The sequence below is a fragment of the Dasypus novemcinctus genome, chromosome 16 (assembly GCF_030445035.2).
Source record: "Dasypus novemcinctus isolate mDasNov1 chromosome 16, mDasNov1.1.hap2, whole genome shotgun sequence".
Classification (NCBI taxonomy): Eukaryota; Metazoa; Chordata; class Mammalia; order Cingulata; family Dasypodidae; genus Dasypus; species Dasypus novemcinctus.
The window spans coordinates 13,220,120-13,234,803 of NC_080688.1; the positions used below are offsets into that span (position 1 = coordinate 13,220,120).

General features: G+C 43.7%; 1 long non-coding RNA gene and 1 other non-coding gene across 2 annotated transcripts in view; both read left to right on the top strand.

Moving 5' to 3' along the window:
* LOC101413118 (uncharacterized) overlaps positions 1-13,611 on the top strand; it is a 21,417-nt gene extending 7,806 nt beyond the window's left edge. The window contains exons 2-3 of the long non-coding RNA XR_009180893.1: positions 6,484-6,583; positions 11,595-13,611. This is a non-coding gene — a long non-coding RNA (uncharacterized lncRNA). The remainder of the gene's footprint in view (positions 1-6,483; positions 6,584-11,594) is intronic.
* On the top strand, positions 8,084-8,224 carry LOC111761481 (U4 spliceosomal RNA). The gene has a single exon (XR_002794834.2). It is a non-coding gene; the product is annotated as a U4 spliceosomal RNA (small nuclear RNA).
* Positions 13,612-14,684: the final 1,073 nt, after the last annotated feature.

Here is a 14,684-nt window from a genome sequence, read left to right on the forward strand (position 1 = left end):
TAGAATCAGTTTCTGATTTCTTTGTGCTGAACAATTCAGTTCTCAGCTTATCTTGCTCGTCTAGCATTTTGCTATAAGCTGCAAGGAGAAACCAAGCTGCATTCTCTAAGTTTTCTTTGGAAGGTTCTTCAGCTAAATGCACAGGCTCGCCATTTTCAAATTTTACCTTCTGTACAACACTAGGAGTTAATCTTGCTAAATTCTTTGCAACTTTAAAACACAGATCACCTTTCCTCCAGTTTCCAATAGTATCTTCATCATTAACTTCTCAGGCATCATAAAATGTCTCTTTAGCATCCATCTCACAATTATTTCCTTCTAAGGCCTTATCAAAAATAACTTTAGGCTCCATATTGCTGTAACAGTCTCTGCAAAGCATTTTAGGCCTTTCCCATCAAGCATCTCACAGTTCCTCCAAAAAATACCCCTTACACATTTATAAAATTGTTTTAGCATTTCGGTAATTGCGAAAGCCCTTCCCCACTCTTCAGTACCAAATTCTGTATTAGATAGCCAAAGGGGTGCTGATGCAAAATACCAGAAATTGGCTGTTTTTTATAAAGGGTATTTTTTCAGGGTAGGAGCTTACAGATATCAGACCATAAAGCATGTTACTTCCCTCACCAAAGTCTATATGGAGCAAGATGTCTGCCGATGTCTGCCAGGGTGCAGGCTTCCTGGGTTCCTACGTTCCTGAGGCTTGCTTTTCTCTGGATTCAAGGTTCCTTCCTTCCTTCCTGGGTTTGACTTCTCTTTCCTCTGTGAGCTTACTTCCCAGGGCTCTAGCTTAAATCTTCAGCATCAGACTCTAACTTCAAAACTCCAACATCAGAAACCCTCAATTCAGTTCTTTGCCATGCCTTTTATCTGCCCTAATCATAACTCAGTCATGCACAGGGACAGATCAGATTACAAGCATAATCCAATATTTCTTTTTGGAATTCATCAAAAATATTAAACTGCTACAGCTGCCTTTTCCTCATGCTCTGTTTTTCTAATTTGTGACTCCCAAGAGTACTCATTTATATATGCGTATATATAGATACAAGCCTTCATTTAGTTTTTAGCAATTTGAGTAGAGCTTTTAAGAATTTTTATTTGTGAATTGGATATTACTATCTGATGACTTGAAAATATATACTGAACAGTCACACAAATAGACAAACAGAAATTAAATTTACTAATTTGACTTATATTCTCACTCTTTTGGTATGACTGCGTTCAAATTTTCCATCATTCCACACCTCTAGTTTATAAGTCTTTTGAGATCTCCTCTGGGTCAGTGTTGCCTGCAATATGCAACCTTGTTCTTGGAAATACTTTTATATAAAAAATTGGGGAAATGTTATGTGGACACTATTTGGTTAACAGATTTTTAGCAAGGGAGATATACTCTGGAGGCTACGCAGGTTACAGATTATAGCCCAGCAGTCCTTGGAGCTATCTAATTTCTTAAGAATGTTTCCCATTCCTCAAGGGATGTGCGAAGGGGTCTTAACCTTTTGTTCTATCCCTGCTCTAATTGACCTCAGCAGTGACCTTTGCCTTTGAAACATCAGCTTTTCTCAACTTGGCCTTTCGGGAAAGCGGAGAGGTTTTTCCTCAGTTCCTGCAGTACTTCAATTATTCCCTGTAAATTTCAATCACCAGTTGGTGCAATTAAGCTTTTTATCTTTTGGGTCTCTGTAGAGTGGGATCTATTTTCCCAGTTATATAAGTCTGACATGGGGAATGGGATATAGATGCATACAGATCCTTTGTCTATTCCTAGAGTAGAAATTTTGCTGGCTCAGAGGCTGATTTTAGAGAGCATCCTGGCTGAACTGAGACAGGATTCTTCTTTACAGAGCCATACCCCAGCCATTTTCCTCCTTTTATCTAGCTATTCTGAGAGACGGGTCACTAAAATGGAGGTAGAAGTCCTCACATCCCTTTTTGCTTGTAGCTCTTCTCTCTGTCTTCCTTGAGACAGCTTGCTTTGGCTTACCATACCACCTGAAAGGATGGCTAGCTGACTGCTGTAGCAGTGCGTGCCATCATCACTAGATTTCAAAAACTTTTGTCCTTGAAACACAGTTTATTTCCTCCAGCGTCTTCAGGGCACCCCTGTACTCATGTGCTGGAGCACAGCTGTTAAGCAAGCGGGCGACCCCACCCCACATGGTGGATTCCCTGCCCCAGCTCATACTTTGGTCTGAAGTAGCCTGCCAACTACACCAATTTGATTATGAGCAAATGTGTGTTCCTTTTCCCAACGAAACCAATTCCTGAGACACTGAGGTTCAAAGAGAGAAAGAGCTTACTTGTTTGCACAAGCAAAGGAGATCAGTAGCATTGTGGCCCCCCAAACTGCCTCCTGGATCTGCAGACATTCTATTTTATAACATCTGGATACTACTGAGTAATTGGGGTGGAACCAGCACAGGTTCCTTCATTAATAAATATTAAGGGGCTGAAGAGGATGGGGGGCATCAAACCAGGGTATGTCACCAGGTTCTGGGTAGCAGAGTACAGAACAAAGGCCTGTTACAAGGTTTTTCCTAAGGATGTTAAACAAGTCAGCCTAGAATTACCATCACAGTAGTAAGCATAAACAAGGGTGAGGCTAAATCTAGAGAAACCATAATCCGGTGAGACCACCACAATAGCAAGTCTAAGCAGGGCCAAGTTTCACGAATTTAGCTGTGGCTATTTGATAATACAAAGGCATCCATATAATGATTTAGTAATCATAATTATGTGTTAAGTTTTAACCCTTGATTAAACTTCAGATAGCCAGCATCTCCTGGGGAACTCATGAAGGAACTTCATCGGAGCCCCTAGTTTGCAGCTTTCCCTATGGAGTTTGGACTTGTGCATCCCCATGGTCACATGAGACAATTTTATAAAATGTCATACTATTTACAGATATCTCCTGTCAGTTGTTTTCCTAGAGAAGACTAATACACTGTGTAAGGGTCATACTTTCCTGTTTCTTTGTATACCTTGTAATTTGGTCTTGATAACTGGGTATTTTGAGTATAATTTGTAAATCAGATTCTCCCTCTCCCCATGTTTCTTTTGTTGTTGTTGATTCTTTTTCTCTTTTTTTTTTCTTGGCTGGAAGTTTTTCTCTAGCACCCTTAACTCTGCATAACACTGCCTTCTTGCCTCCATGGTTTCAGATGAGAAATCAGCCCTTAATCTTACAGAGCTTCCTTTATATGTGATGGATCTCTTCTCTTGCAGCTTTCAATATTCTCTTTGTCTTGAGCATTGGACAATTTGAGAAGTACATGTCTTGGGGCAGGCCTGTTGGGATTTATAGTGTTTGGATGCATTGTGCTTCCTTGACATGTACATCCATGTCCCTCTATAGAGTTGAGAAATTTTCAGCCATTATTTCCTCCAACACTCCTTCTGACCCCTTTCCGTTCTCTTTTTCTTCTGGAATGCCTATAATGTATATGTTTGTGTATTTCATGTTGTCATTCATGTCATGTCCCAAAGTCCCTGATGGGTATTTTCTATCCTTGTATCTATCTGTTCTACTATCTGTCTGATTTCAGATGTACTGTCTTCCCTGTCACTGTTTCTTTCCTCTGCATGTTCAAATCTGCTGTGATGGGTTTCCATTGTATTTTTGATTTCTTGCCTTGTGCCCTTCATCACCATCATATCTGTTATCTTTTTATGTATATTCACCATTTCTTTGGTATGCTCTCCCAGTGTCTTTTTTTTTTTTTACACTTTTTTATTAAAGTTAATAGATCACAAAGAGTGTTGTTGATTCTTGATTGTTCCTGTTATCCATTTGCTTAGTCACTTTTCCAGACTACTTTTGCAAAGACTTTATTCATCAACAAGTGTGGTCTCTGAAGTCTCTCTCTGACAAATTTCCTTAAGTGCCTGGAGCCAAAAGAAGAAAAAAGCATGCTGCTCTCTCAGTCTTTGCCCCTTGGCTGTGAGCTAGGATGTGCGTCCACTTCTCGGCTTTAGCTTTTCCACCTTCCTGTGTGTGGTTTTCCTCTCTGCCAGGTGGTGCCAGCCCAGTGCCTCTCAGTCTTTTCTGAGCATGCATCTGGCTCCGGGCACATGTGGTGCATCTGTTTTCATTGTGTACATGGACAGTCATCTTAACCGTTATCCCCAAGAAACTTCCTCCTCAGCCTTCTTCCCAGGATTTGAATGTGTTGGCTCCTTCCCCCATTCACCATTCCTTTTTCTAGGTGAGCACAGGCAGTGTATGTTTTTAAATCTTTCGAGAGATGCCACTGTCCCCTGGAAAACTGCTCTAGCCTGACTTGGGGTATGGGATGTGTCCTAGGCCCTTTGGGATCCATCACACAGGCCAAAAATGCACAGCCACGGTATTTAGAACAAGGTCTGTGTTAGCCCCCTGGTACCATTTCCATAACCAATGCTGTCTTCCTGGGGAATAGGAGATAGCAAGACAGTGAGGAAAATGCTACACTTTCTTACCCAATATTCAGCTTCCTTTTTCTTCATTAGGAAGTATTAGATTAACCCCAGAGTTCTAAAGCATTGCTTGTCAGTCTTTGCCAGTGTATGGCTATTTCAGTGGGGAACCAATTCTTTGGGTGCCCTGTTATACCATGTTTCGTGTATGTGTGTGTCTCTGGTGAATGTTTCTCCAGGGAGTGCACTCAGAAGGGAAACTGCTGGATTGGCAGTTTGCTCATGTTCAACTTCTTCGGTATTCCTAAGGTGTTTACAGCCCTTGGTGTTGGCGGAGGTACAATTCAATCAGGCTAATAATAGGTGGGAGATAGATCCTTCCTACAGTTTAATTTGTATTTCCCTGATTACTGACAACATATGGCCTCAAAATAATTATTGACATTTGGGTTTCCATTTTTGTAAGTTTTCTTTTGACATTTTTGCTCATTGTTTTCATTGCATATTTTGCCTTTTTCATTGTTTTTTGGAAATCTTTATGTGTTTTGAATGTGGTTTCTTTGCTTGTTATATGCATTGTGTACATCTTCTCAGTCCCTGACTTTCATTTTTGTGTTTGATGCTTTATTGTATAAATGTTACATTAGTTATTTAGTGCTTCACCCAGATTACATTACCCCCAAACTAATCACAGCTTGGCTGAGCTTTACCTCGGTATCTCCCACGAGGCAGCAGTCGTGCTGTCACCAGGGCCTGTGGTCTTCTCTGAGGGGCTTGGCTGGGTGGGTGGGGAGGTTTGGAGGTCCACAGGATTCAACTCCTCCTGGTTTGCTGGCCTGAGGGCCTTCAGTTCTCTCAGGTCTTGTCCAACGGGCCTTTCCAAAGGCAGCTCAGAATAGGGCAGCTTGCTTCCCTCAGTCAGCAGTGAGAGAGCGAACAAGACAGAAGCCCCAGCCTCTTTTAGCCTTATCTGAGAAATGACATCCTGTCGCTTTTGCCATGTACTCTTCTATTGAAGTAAGTCACGAGGTCACCTTGCGCTTGAGAAGAGTGTCACACAATGGCTGACCACCAGGAAAGGGGCTCACTGGGGGCTGCCCACTGTGATGTGCTGAAGTTTGGGGTAGGTAAATGTAACTACCTTCCTCCATAGTTTGGGGTTTTTTACTTTCTTAAAGAAAGATTTCCCCAAGCAAAGATTTTTAATATATTTTAAAAGTTCAGAACTCTTTTTCATGTTTAGCACTTGCTACATTTAAAACTGCAGTGTCCAGTACTGTAGCCAGTAGCCACATATGGCTGTTTAAATTAAAATTAATTACAAATTATATGAGTAAGAAGTTCAGTTTCTCAGTCAGACTAGCCTTGTTGCTGCTAGTTACTGTACTGGATGGTGCAGATATAGAACATTTTATCAGCATGGAAAGCTGTATTCACATTGCTGATCGAGAAAAGAGGTTTTCAGCTGGGAGTGATTGTACCTTCCCCAGGCTCACTTGAAACATCTGAAGCCATGATTGGTTGTCACAATGGTGGGGAGTGCAGGAAGGTGTAACCAGTGGTGTACAGTACACAGAGGCCAGGGATGATCCATGACAAGTAATTAATCAGTGTAGCCAGTGGTGTCCAGTGGATAGAGGTGAGGGATGATCCTAAATATGACAAGTAATTTATCAGTGTAGCCAGTGGACTCCTGTGGATAGAGGCCAAGGATGATCCTAAATATGACCAGAAAATCAGTTCCAAATGTCAGTAGTTCTTAAAAGGAGAAATGCTCTTCTGGAATGTATTTTTGTGTGAGGTTTGAGATGAGAGAGTGTTCTTTTTTAATCTCTGGCTAACAATTCCTGTGAATACTCCATTCATTTCTTTCCCTCTGAATGGCAGTGCTGTCCCTGAGCTAACCAAACTCCCAAAGGTAGATAGGTCTTTTCCAAGTGCTCAGAAACAAGTGGAGTTAATGTTCTTGTTAAATAAGTAATATGTAAAATAACAGGACTTTGAATTGGAGTTTATTTTCCTTAAATGGTTATTCTCCCTTGCTATTAAGATAAGACTTTTTAAGATTGGACTTCTATATTACAGGTTCTTAGATTCTGGGATCAAAGACAACAGCCTCATCTGCTGCTTAGTTCATCATGGCTTCAACCTCAAGGTACGAGAGCTGTTCTACAAAATATTTCATGTAAGTGTTTATTCCTCTGTGTTTTTGAAAGGCTGAGCTGATGATACTTAGCCCTGAGTCCTGCAGGCCTCACAGAGCAGTTGGTGTCCAGGAAGCATAAGAGGGAATGGTAAGAGAGAGAAAGGAAGAAGGATGGAGAAGAGTCAAGACTGACAGGGAGGTCCATGGGGCATGGCTGTGGCCACGTCGCACCAGCATGGACATGGGATCTTAAAAACCTAACTTGCTTCCCTCATCTTTCTAAGCACACCAGATGGTTACTTCCAGGCCTGCCTCAATCTCTACAGGCTTTTCTGTGTCCAGGAATTGAATAGCCAAGTGCAGAAGATGCTTGTAAGGCCTATGGGTGGTGAATGGACAGAGACCCTGCTGGGGGCCTGGATCTGCTGGTAGCTCTGCTCTCTTGCCTCACTAGGCCTCCAATTAAACTGGGGTTTATCAAGAGCCCTTCTGGACAAGACTGGGTGCTGGGGGAAGGGGGAAGATGGTGATGGCATGTCCCTGCCTCTAAGAATGTTGTCTCAGTCTGAGGTCCATGGCAGGAAGATATCTAGTTTCTTCACCCTTGCTGGCCACGCAAAGCTTCACGAATGTCTGACCTCACCAGAGGCTAGCCCAGTGCCCTGGCACCTGTCACTGGGGTCATCCATGGTTAGGGCCTGCAGTGATGTCTTTGTGAAGCATGGGGAGAGAGTCATCTCATGCAGAGACTGGCGCCTGGCAGTGGACACAAGCAGCGGCAGGGTCGTCTGTGTGCCCCTTCTGTGTGCACTCTGCTCAAATCCTCTGGTACTTCTTGCTTCAAATGAACACAACAGAAGCCCTTGTGAGCCCTGCAGAGCCCTGCAGCATGTTACCGCAGCTGAACACAGCAGAAGTCCTTGTCAGCCCTGCATAGCACTGCGGGATGCTGCCTCAACTGAACACAACAGAAGCCCTTGTCAGGGCCTGCTGAGCCCTGCGAGATGCTCCCGCTGCTCTGTTTCTCCCCTTAGTGACATCTTTGCCCACAGCATCTGCAGTTTTCCTTGCTTCCTTCCAGTTCCTCAGAGACCAAGTTCCTTCAGGTTGTCTGCGTGGAGCACCTTTGTGTCTGGTGACTGCACGACTTGGTCTTTCACGTCTGCTAGGCTGTTTGCTCTCTGAGGCATTCCTTGACTGTCCTGTCTAAGATAGCACCCTCTGCTGCATGCTCCGCCCCTCATCTGGATGGCACGCATTGCTACCTGACATTATCCTTTGTATTTACTTGTTTGTTTATTTGTCACCTGTCTCACCCCATTAAATCTAAGTGCTGTGCAGGCTGGTAGTAGAATTTGTCCACCTCTGGCCTTTGGTGCAGCACCTGCTAATGGTAGGCCGTCATTAAATACACATGCCCCTCATTTTCTTTTTGGTTCTAACTTTCAGAGGGTCAGAGTTCTAATAGCTTGGGCTTCCATGTTTTCCAGATTTGGATTCTGAATTGCACTTAGTTTGTAGTAAAGTACCAGGTACACAGCCGTTGCACAGTGGCAGCATCGCACCCAATGAGATCTGTCCAAGGCGTGATTATTGCTAATCAAAGACTTTTCCCAGTACCCCACCATGATGGCTTGAAATGTAGTTGGCATTGGCAATTTTTTTTTTAAGATTTATTTATTTCTCTCCCCTACCCCCCCACCCCAGTTGTCTGTTCTCTGCGTCTATTTGCTGCATCTTCTTCTTTGTCTGCTTCTGTTGTCAGCGGCGTGGGAATCTGTGTTTCTTTTTGTTGTGTCATCTTGTTGTGTCAGCTCTCCATGTGTGCGGTGCCATTCCTGGTCAGGCTGCACTTTCTTTCATGCTGGGCGGCTCTCCTTCCGGGTTGCACTCCTTGCACGTGGGGCTCCCCTATATGGGGGGACACCCCTGCGTGGCAGGACACTCCTTGGGCGCATCAGCACTGCGCGTGGGCCAGCTCCACACGGGTCAAGGAGGCCTGGGGTTTAAACTGTGTACCTCCCATGTGGTGGACAGATGCCCAAACCACTGGGCCAAGTCTGCTGCCACATTTGGCAATTTTTGATAGTCTGTATGGAGACTGAATTAAAAAAAAAAGATATCAAATATGGAGGAAGCCATTTAAAGCTTTCTCAATCTGTTCAGAGCCTGATTTTGGTTAGCAAGACTTGAAGTAGGAAGACTTTGAGAATTTAAGAAGCAAGGGAATTTTATATTTGTTGAAGAACTAAAGAGGAAAGAGGTAGGTAAGAGAGAACTTTGAGGATAGAGCTGCTGGGGCTACTGCGTGAGGGGAACAGTGGAGGGTCACTGCAGCCCCCAGGCTTCCTATTGGTAGTACTCCTGTGGTGGTGAGGACAGAGGCATCTGCACTTATCCCTAGAGCAGACTATCCATTCAGAGCTGTTTATTTAAGAAGAAAGTAGAGGGAAGTGGACTTGGCCCAGTGGTTAGGGCTTCCACCTACCAATGGGAGGTCTGTGGTTCAAACCCCGGGCCTCCTTGACCCGTGTGGAGCTGGCCCACGTGTAGTGCTGATGTGCTCAAGGAGTGCCGTGCCACGCAGGGGTGTCCCCGCGTAGGGGAGCCCCACGCGCAAGGAGTGCGCCCCATAAGGAGAGCTGCCCAGCATGAAAGAAAGTGCAGCCTGCCCAAGAATGGCACCACACACACAGAAAGCTGACGCAACAAGATGACGCAACAAAAAGAAACACAGATTCCCGGTGCTGCTGATAAAGGATAGAAGCAGTCACAGAAGAACACACAGGGAATGGACACAGAGCAGACAACTGGGGGGGGGGGGGTAGGGGAGAGAAATAAATAAAAAATAAATCTTTAAAAAAAAAAAGTAGAATGATTCCCATCATGAAAATATTTCTGCACTTACAGAGTAATCTGGAGGCAACCTGCCCACCCTGCCAGAGTGCCACATGGGATCCAGCTCCTAGAGCAGCAGGGAGCCGGCTCTCTTTTGGTCCCAATTACCACTTTTTTGGGGGACTCATCTGCATTGGCATTGGTGAGGAAGGTTCTAATTTCCCAGAGGGATGAGACACCCTGCATTTCATTGCTCCTCCCAACATAAAGTGAAGCACCAAAAAGGGGTCAGATATTTCAGAAAAGTTCACTAGATATATACATAAAATGTCCTCCATTTGTTCCTTGTGCTCGCCACCACAGAGTGAGGTGGTACTGGGTACCAGAGGGAATAATAACCACAAACGAAGCTACTCCATCATTATTACTTATACTCTTCTTGGAGCCAGATCTGTCTTGAGTTTTATCAATTGTTTTTGCTTTGAGGTTACTTCAGTCTTTCCTGTGAAATGGGCAAAGGCTTCCTTCATCTGCACCTGTTTGACCAAACCCGTTTCAATCATTATGTTGATTCTTTTATAGCATGAAAAGCCTAAAAGAATTCCCTCTTCACTCCCAAGCACAAAGTTGGTATGCCTTAATACAACTGTGTTTAATGCTTTCGTTTTTAAGTTGTATTTCAGTCACTCAAGGCATTAATGGTATAATTGTATTTATTTTATTTCACTGTGTATTTGTTGAATGTTTAATGAGAACAGGGCATGTGCTATGTGTTTGTACACAAGCGATATATTGGTTGGTGAAATTACTACAAAGCTTGGAGGTGGGCCATTGTTTTCCATCACAACCTTGGTGATTACCTTATCCTATTTGCTCCCCACAGTGTCTTCTCCATTTAAGTAGTCTACACTGGAGGTGACAAGGATAACAAGGATTAGAGATCCTTCCCATTTTTTCTTCTACAGACTAAGTAACCTACCAGAAAATGGAAAAATGCAGCCATATTAAATTTTCTAATCATCTAACCTTGATGGAATATGAAATCCCAGGCTTCAGAAAGAGGAGTAGCAACCAAATTCATTGTGTTGGGAGAGAGGATATATTTGATATCAGTTACTGTGGTTTCTTTGGAAAATTCACTTAATGAAATAACATGCATTTGCTTTGAGAATTTGGCAACTTTGTGTAATAGAGTGAGCTATATGGGTACCCACTCTTTATTTGGATAAAGATAGACCATTCATCTATTCATTGGTCATTTCGCATGCAATTATTAATGAACTGCTATATGACTGCTATGGCCATTTTGGGAGAGTCTGGCTCACTCTAGACCAGTTGACTGCAGTTTGCAGAAGTTTAATAGGACACCCCTTCATCAATTCCAACTCTCATGTTCTTTCTGAGACTCTTTTTCAGAATAGTGACCCCATTTTGCTTTTCTTCAAATAATGAGTAGAGCTTCATGTCCTCAGAAAGTTGAATTGGTATCCTTTTAGAAGAGACACATGTGAAACAGGTCTCATTTCCAGGGTAATATTCAAACAAGTGTGGTAGAAGATAAGTGTTATATCTTTACTGACCTGTACACAGATGCCATATGGACTCAGGGTTGCTTTCATAACATGAGTAATTTTATCATCTAATTTGTTAGTTGCAAGTAAAATCTTCTGATACCACTAGGACCTATTCTTTTTAATAATACAAAAGGCCACCAGTGTATGTTGGAGATGCAGTCATCTCTACAAGGAAATTTCTTTTGTGAACATTTTCCCTGCCCCAAGATGGCAGGTAGGGTTTTAGTGGAATATATCTGGCCAAAATAGTTGCCCAACAGTGAACCAGTAATAAGTTACAGATTTCTCTCCAAACTTCAGAATAAGAAAGAAATGTAAGAAATGAATTCATAGACTTGTCTAATAACTTAACCTGTGCTTTCTCATACATTTCTCAAAATATGCAAAGTTTTAAAATTGCCTTGGTAGTATGGAAATTAATTAGTGCAATTCAAGAAAAAAAGGGATATATATCTGGAAAATTCACTTACTGGTGCTGTGCCCCATGGTGCCAGGCCAGTGGTGCTGCTCTAGCCAAGGTGCTTTCCACGGGGTCCACCCTCCTTGCTGCTGCTGCTGTAGTGGTTCCTTCTGAAGGATCAGCTTCTGCCAGACACAGAGACTTTGCTCCTTTCTGACTCAGTTTCCTGTTGTTGCAGAGATGCCACTTCTGAGAGAGAGGCACGCCCAAAGCGAAGTCCATTAAGCTACTTGAGGTTCTGAATGCTCTGGAGGAAGAGAGTCTGGCAACAGTGGGGAGATTTTCATCTCACCACCTGATAATCCTGCAGGGGACTTTACCGATGAAGACTTGGGTGATGAAGATGGCTGGCGAGGCGCCCACCTGCCTACGAGCATGCTGCACATCTCTGTTGGGTCTGAGGACTCAGGCACTGGGGAAGACATTGATCTGGAGCTGCAGCCGGTGAAGAAGAGGCAGAAGACAGGTGTCAAATCTCAGCAGGTATGGACCAAAAGAGATGTCTGTCCTGACTCTGGCAGTTGGACAGCATCAGATCTTCATATCAAGTATCACAAAAGCCAGGAACTGAGTCCTGTACGCCTCTTTGAATTTTTTCTGATGAAGGAACCATTAATTTCATTGTTAATGAAACCAATTGTTATGCTTGGCACAAAAATTTTAATCTGGGTCTCACAGCCCAGGAATTGAAGTGTGTTTTGGGCATTCTGATTTTAAGTGGATATGTCTACTATCCTAGGAGAAGGATGTTTTGGGAAACATCTCCTGATTCACATCACCACCTTGTGGCTGAGGCAATTAGAAGGGATAGATGTGAACTGATCTTCTCATACCTGCATTCTTCAGATAACAGTGAAGTTACCGAAACTGATAGATTGGTCAAGGTCAGGCCTCTCATTGTCCAGATGAACTATAATTTCCAGAAGCATGCACCCTTGGAAGAGTTCTACAGCTTTGGCGAGTCCAGGCATGAGTACTTTGGACATGGGGGCTCCAAGCAGTGCATGTGAGAAAACCCTCCCAGCTTGGCTACAAGATCTGGTGTGGGACAACTAGCAGAGGCTACCTGGTGTGGTTTGAGTGCTTGCAGGACACACTGTTCACCAAGCCAGATGAGGGTTTGGACCTGGGAGGCAGTATGGTAATAAAATTTGTGGAGGCACTTCAGCAGCGAGGCTGTGTGCCATACCACATATTTTTGACAAGATTTTTACAAGTGCCAAACTCATGTCCATTTTGAGGAAAAAGGGGATAAAGGCCACTGGAACTATCCATGAGTACAGGACTGAGAGATGCCCCCTGAAAGATCCCAAAGAACTGAAGAAAATGAAGAGAGACTCATTTGATTACAAAGTTGATAAGAGTGAGATCATTGTGTCCCACTGACATGACAGCAGTGTGGTCAACATCTGCTCCAATGCAGTGGGCATAGAGCCCATGAAGCTGATGAGTTGGTCCTCAGGAGCAGCCAACCTGTGGACTCAGGTTCACTAGCCATCACTTGTAAGGCTGTACCAGGAGAAGGTGGGGGACATCAGCCAGATGGATGAGAACATCACCAATTACAAGGAAGATTTGGGCCGTGAAATGGTACTTGAGATTCATTGGCTACGTCATTGATGCTGCCCTCAACAACACCTGGCAGCTGCATAGGATCTGTTGCAAAGATGCCCAGATGGACCTCCTTGTGTGTATCTTAGATACATTGCTTGTGTGTATCTGGAGAGCAACGCTGATGTATTGTCTCAAGGTAGGCAGAGCAGGCGACTGGAGACTGAGAGCCGCTTCAATATGATCGGCCACTGGATCATCCACCTCTGCCACTTGCAGATCAACATGTGGTGTGAGAAGTACCAGAAGGTCATCCATGCCAAATGCTTCACATCTGGTGATTCAAGTGTGGGGCACTGGAGGGCTTTTGGCACATACCCAGTAGGTTATTTATACCACCTCCAGTGATTCAACAAGGGAGCATGTAGGCACTGGAGGGCTTCTTGGCACATACCCAGTAGGTTGCACCACCTCTGGTGATTCAACAAGGGAGTGTGTGGACACTGGAGGGCTTCTTGCTACATACCCAGTAGATTGTTTGTACCACATCCAGTGATTCAACAAGGGATCATGTGGCCACTGGAGGGCTTCTTGGCACATACCCAGTAGGTTGTTTTGGTTTATAATAAAATGTTTATAACTAATTATGCATAGCAGTTGGAGTACTCCTGTTTTATTTGTATGTTGGAAAAAAAAATTTATATCCAAATCTGATATCCTTGATGATTTGGTTTTGTATTTTCTCCCTGTCCCCAATATAGTTATCATAATTGTCAACGTTTTTTTGCATGCTGCCTCAGCATCCGTCTTTGGCTGAGCTACTTGCCTCAGCACTGATCTTTGGCCCATTTATCAGCTGTCCAACCCTGGGGCATAAATTCCACCTGAGCCCAAAGCCCATCTATGGCCACTACCCAGCATAACTCCCTCAAAACCCAAATGAAAAGCTAACCATTCCCACTGCCTTCTAACCTTCAGTCCCTTTGCCTTTTTGCACACATGTGCTTTAAACCAAATCCTTGACTCTTTTGAGAAATCTAATCTCCATCCCTAGACCACAATAAAGGCAGAAACCCATGCATCTCTCTCTTTGTGCTCCCCATCTGCTGGTTGAGACTCCCAAACTGATCTTGCTTCCTGTCAACCCCTCCTGGCGCCCCTCTCTCTGGAACACATAAGAAATTGTCTTTTCTTATGCATTATGGCCTCGGTTTCCCCTTGTGTCACACCTGACCTCCACCTGGATACAAGTTTAAAATTCAACAGGAAATTTGGAATTTATCTTTTTAAAATGTTTTTAGTATTCCTAAGGTAATATAAATTAAGATTACTTACATTAGTAATCTCAAATGTTTGGAAATCTTTATTTTATACAGTTATTTAATTCAACTTAAAGAATCTTTTTTGGGAAGCGGCCTTGGCCCAATGGATAGGGTGTCCGCCTACCACATGGGAGATCCGTGGTTCAAACCCTGGGCCTTCTTGACCTCTGTGGAGTTGGCCCATGCACAGTGCTGATGCATGCAAGGAATGCTGTGCCCTGCAGGGGTGTCCCCCACATAGGGGAGCCCCATGCGCAAGGAGTGCACCCTGTAAGGAGAGCTCCCCATTGTGAAAGAAAGTGCAGCCTGCCCAGGAATGGTGCTGCACACATGGAGAGCTGACACAGCAAGATAATGCAACAAAAGGAAACAATTCCCAGTGCTGCTGATAAGGA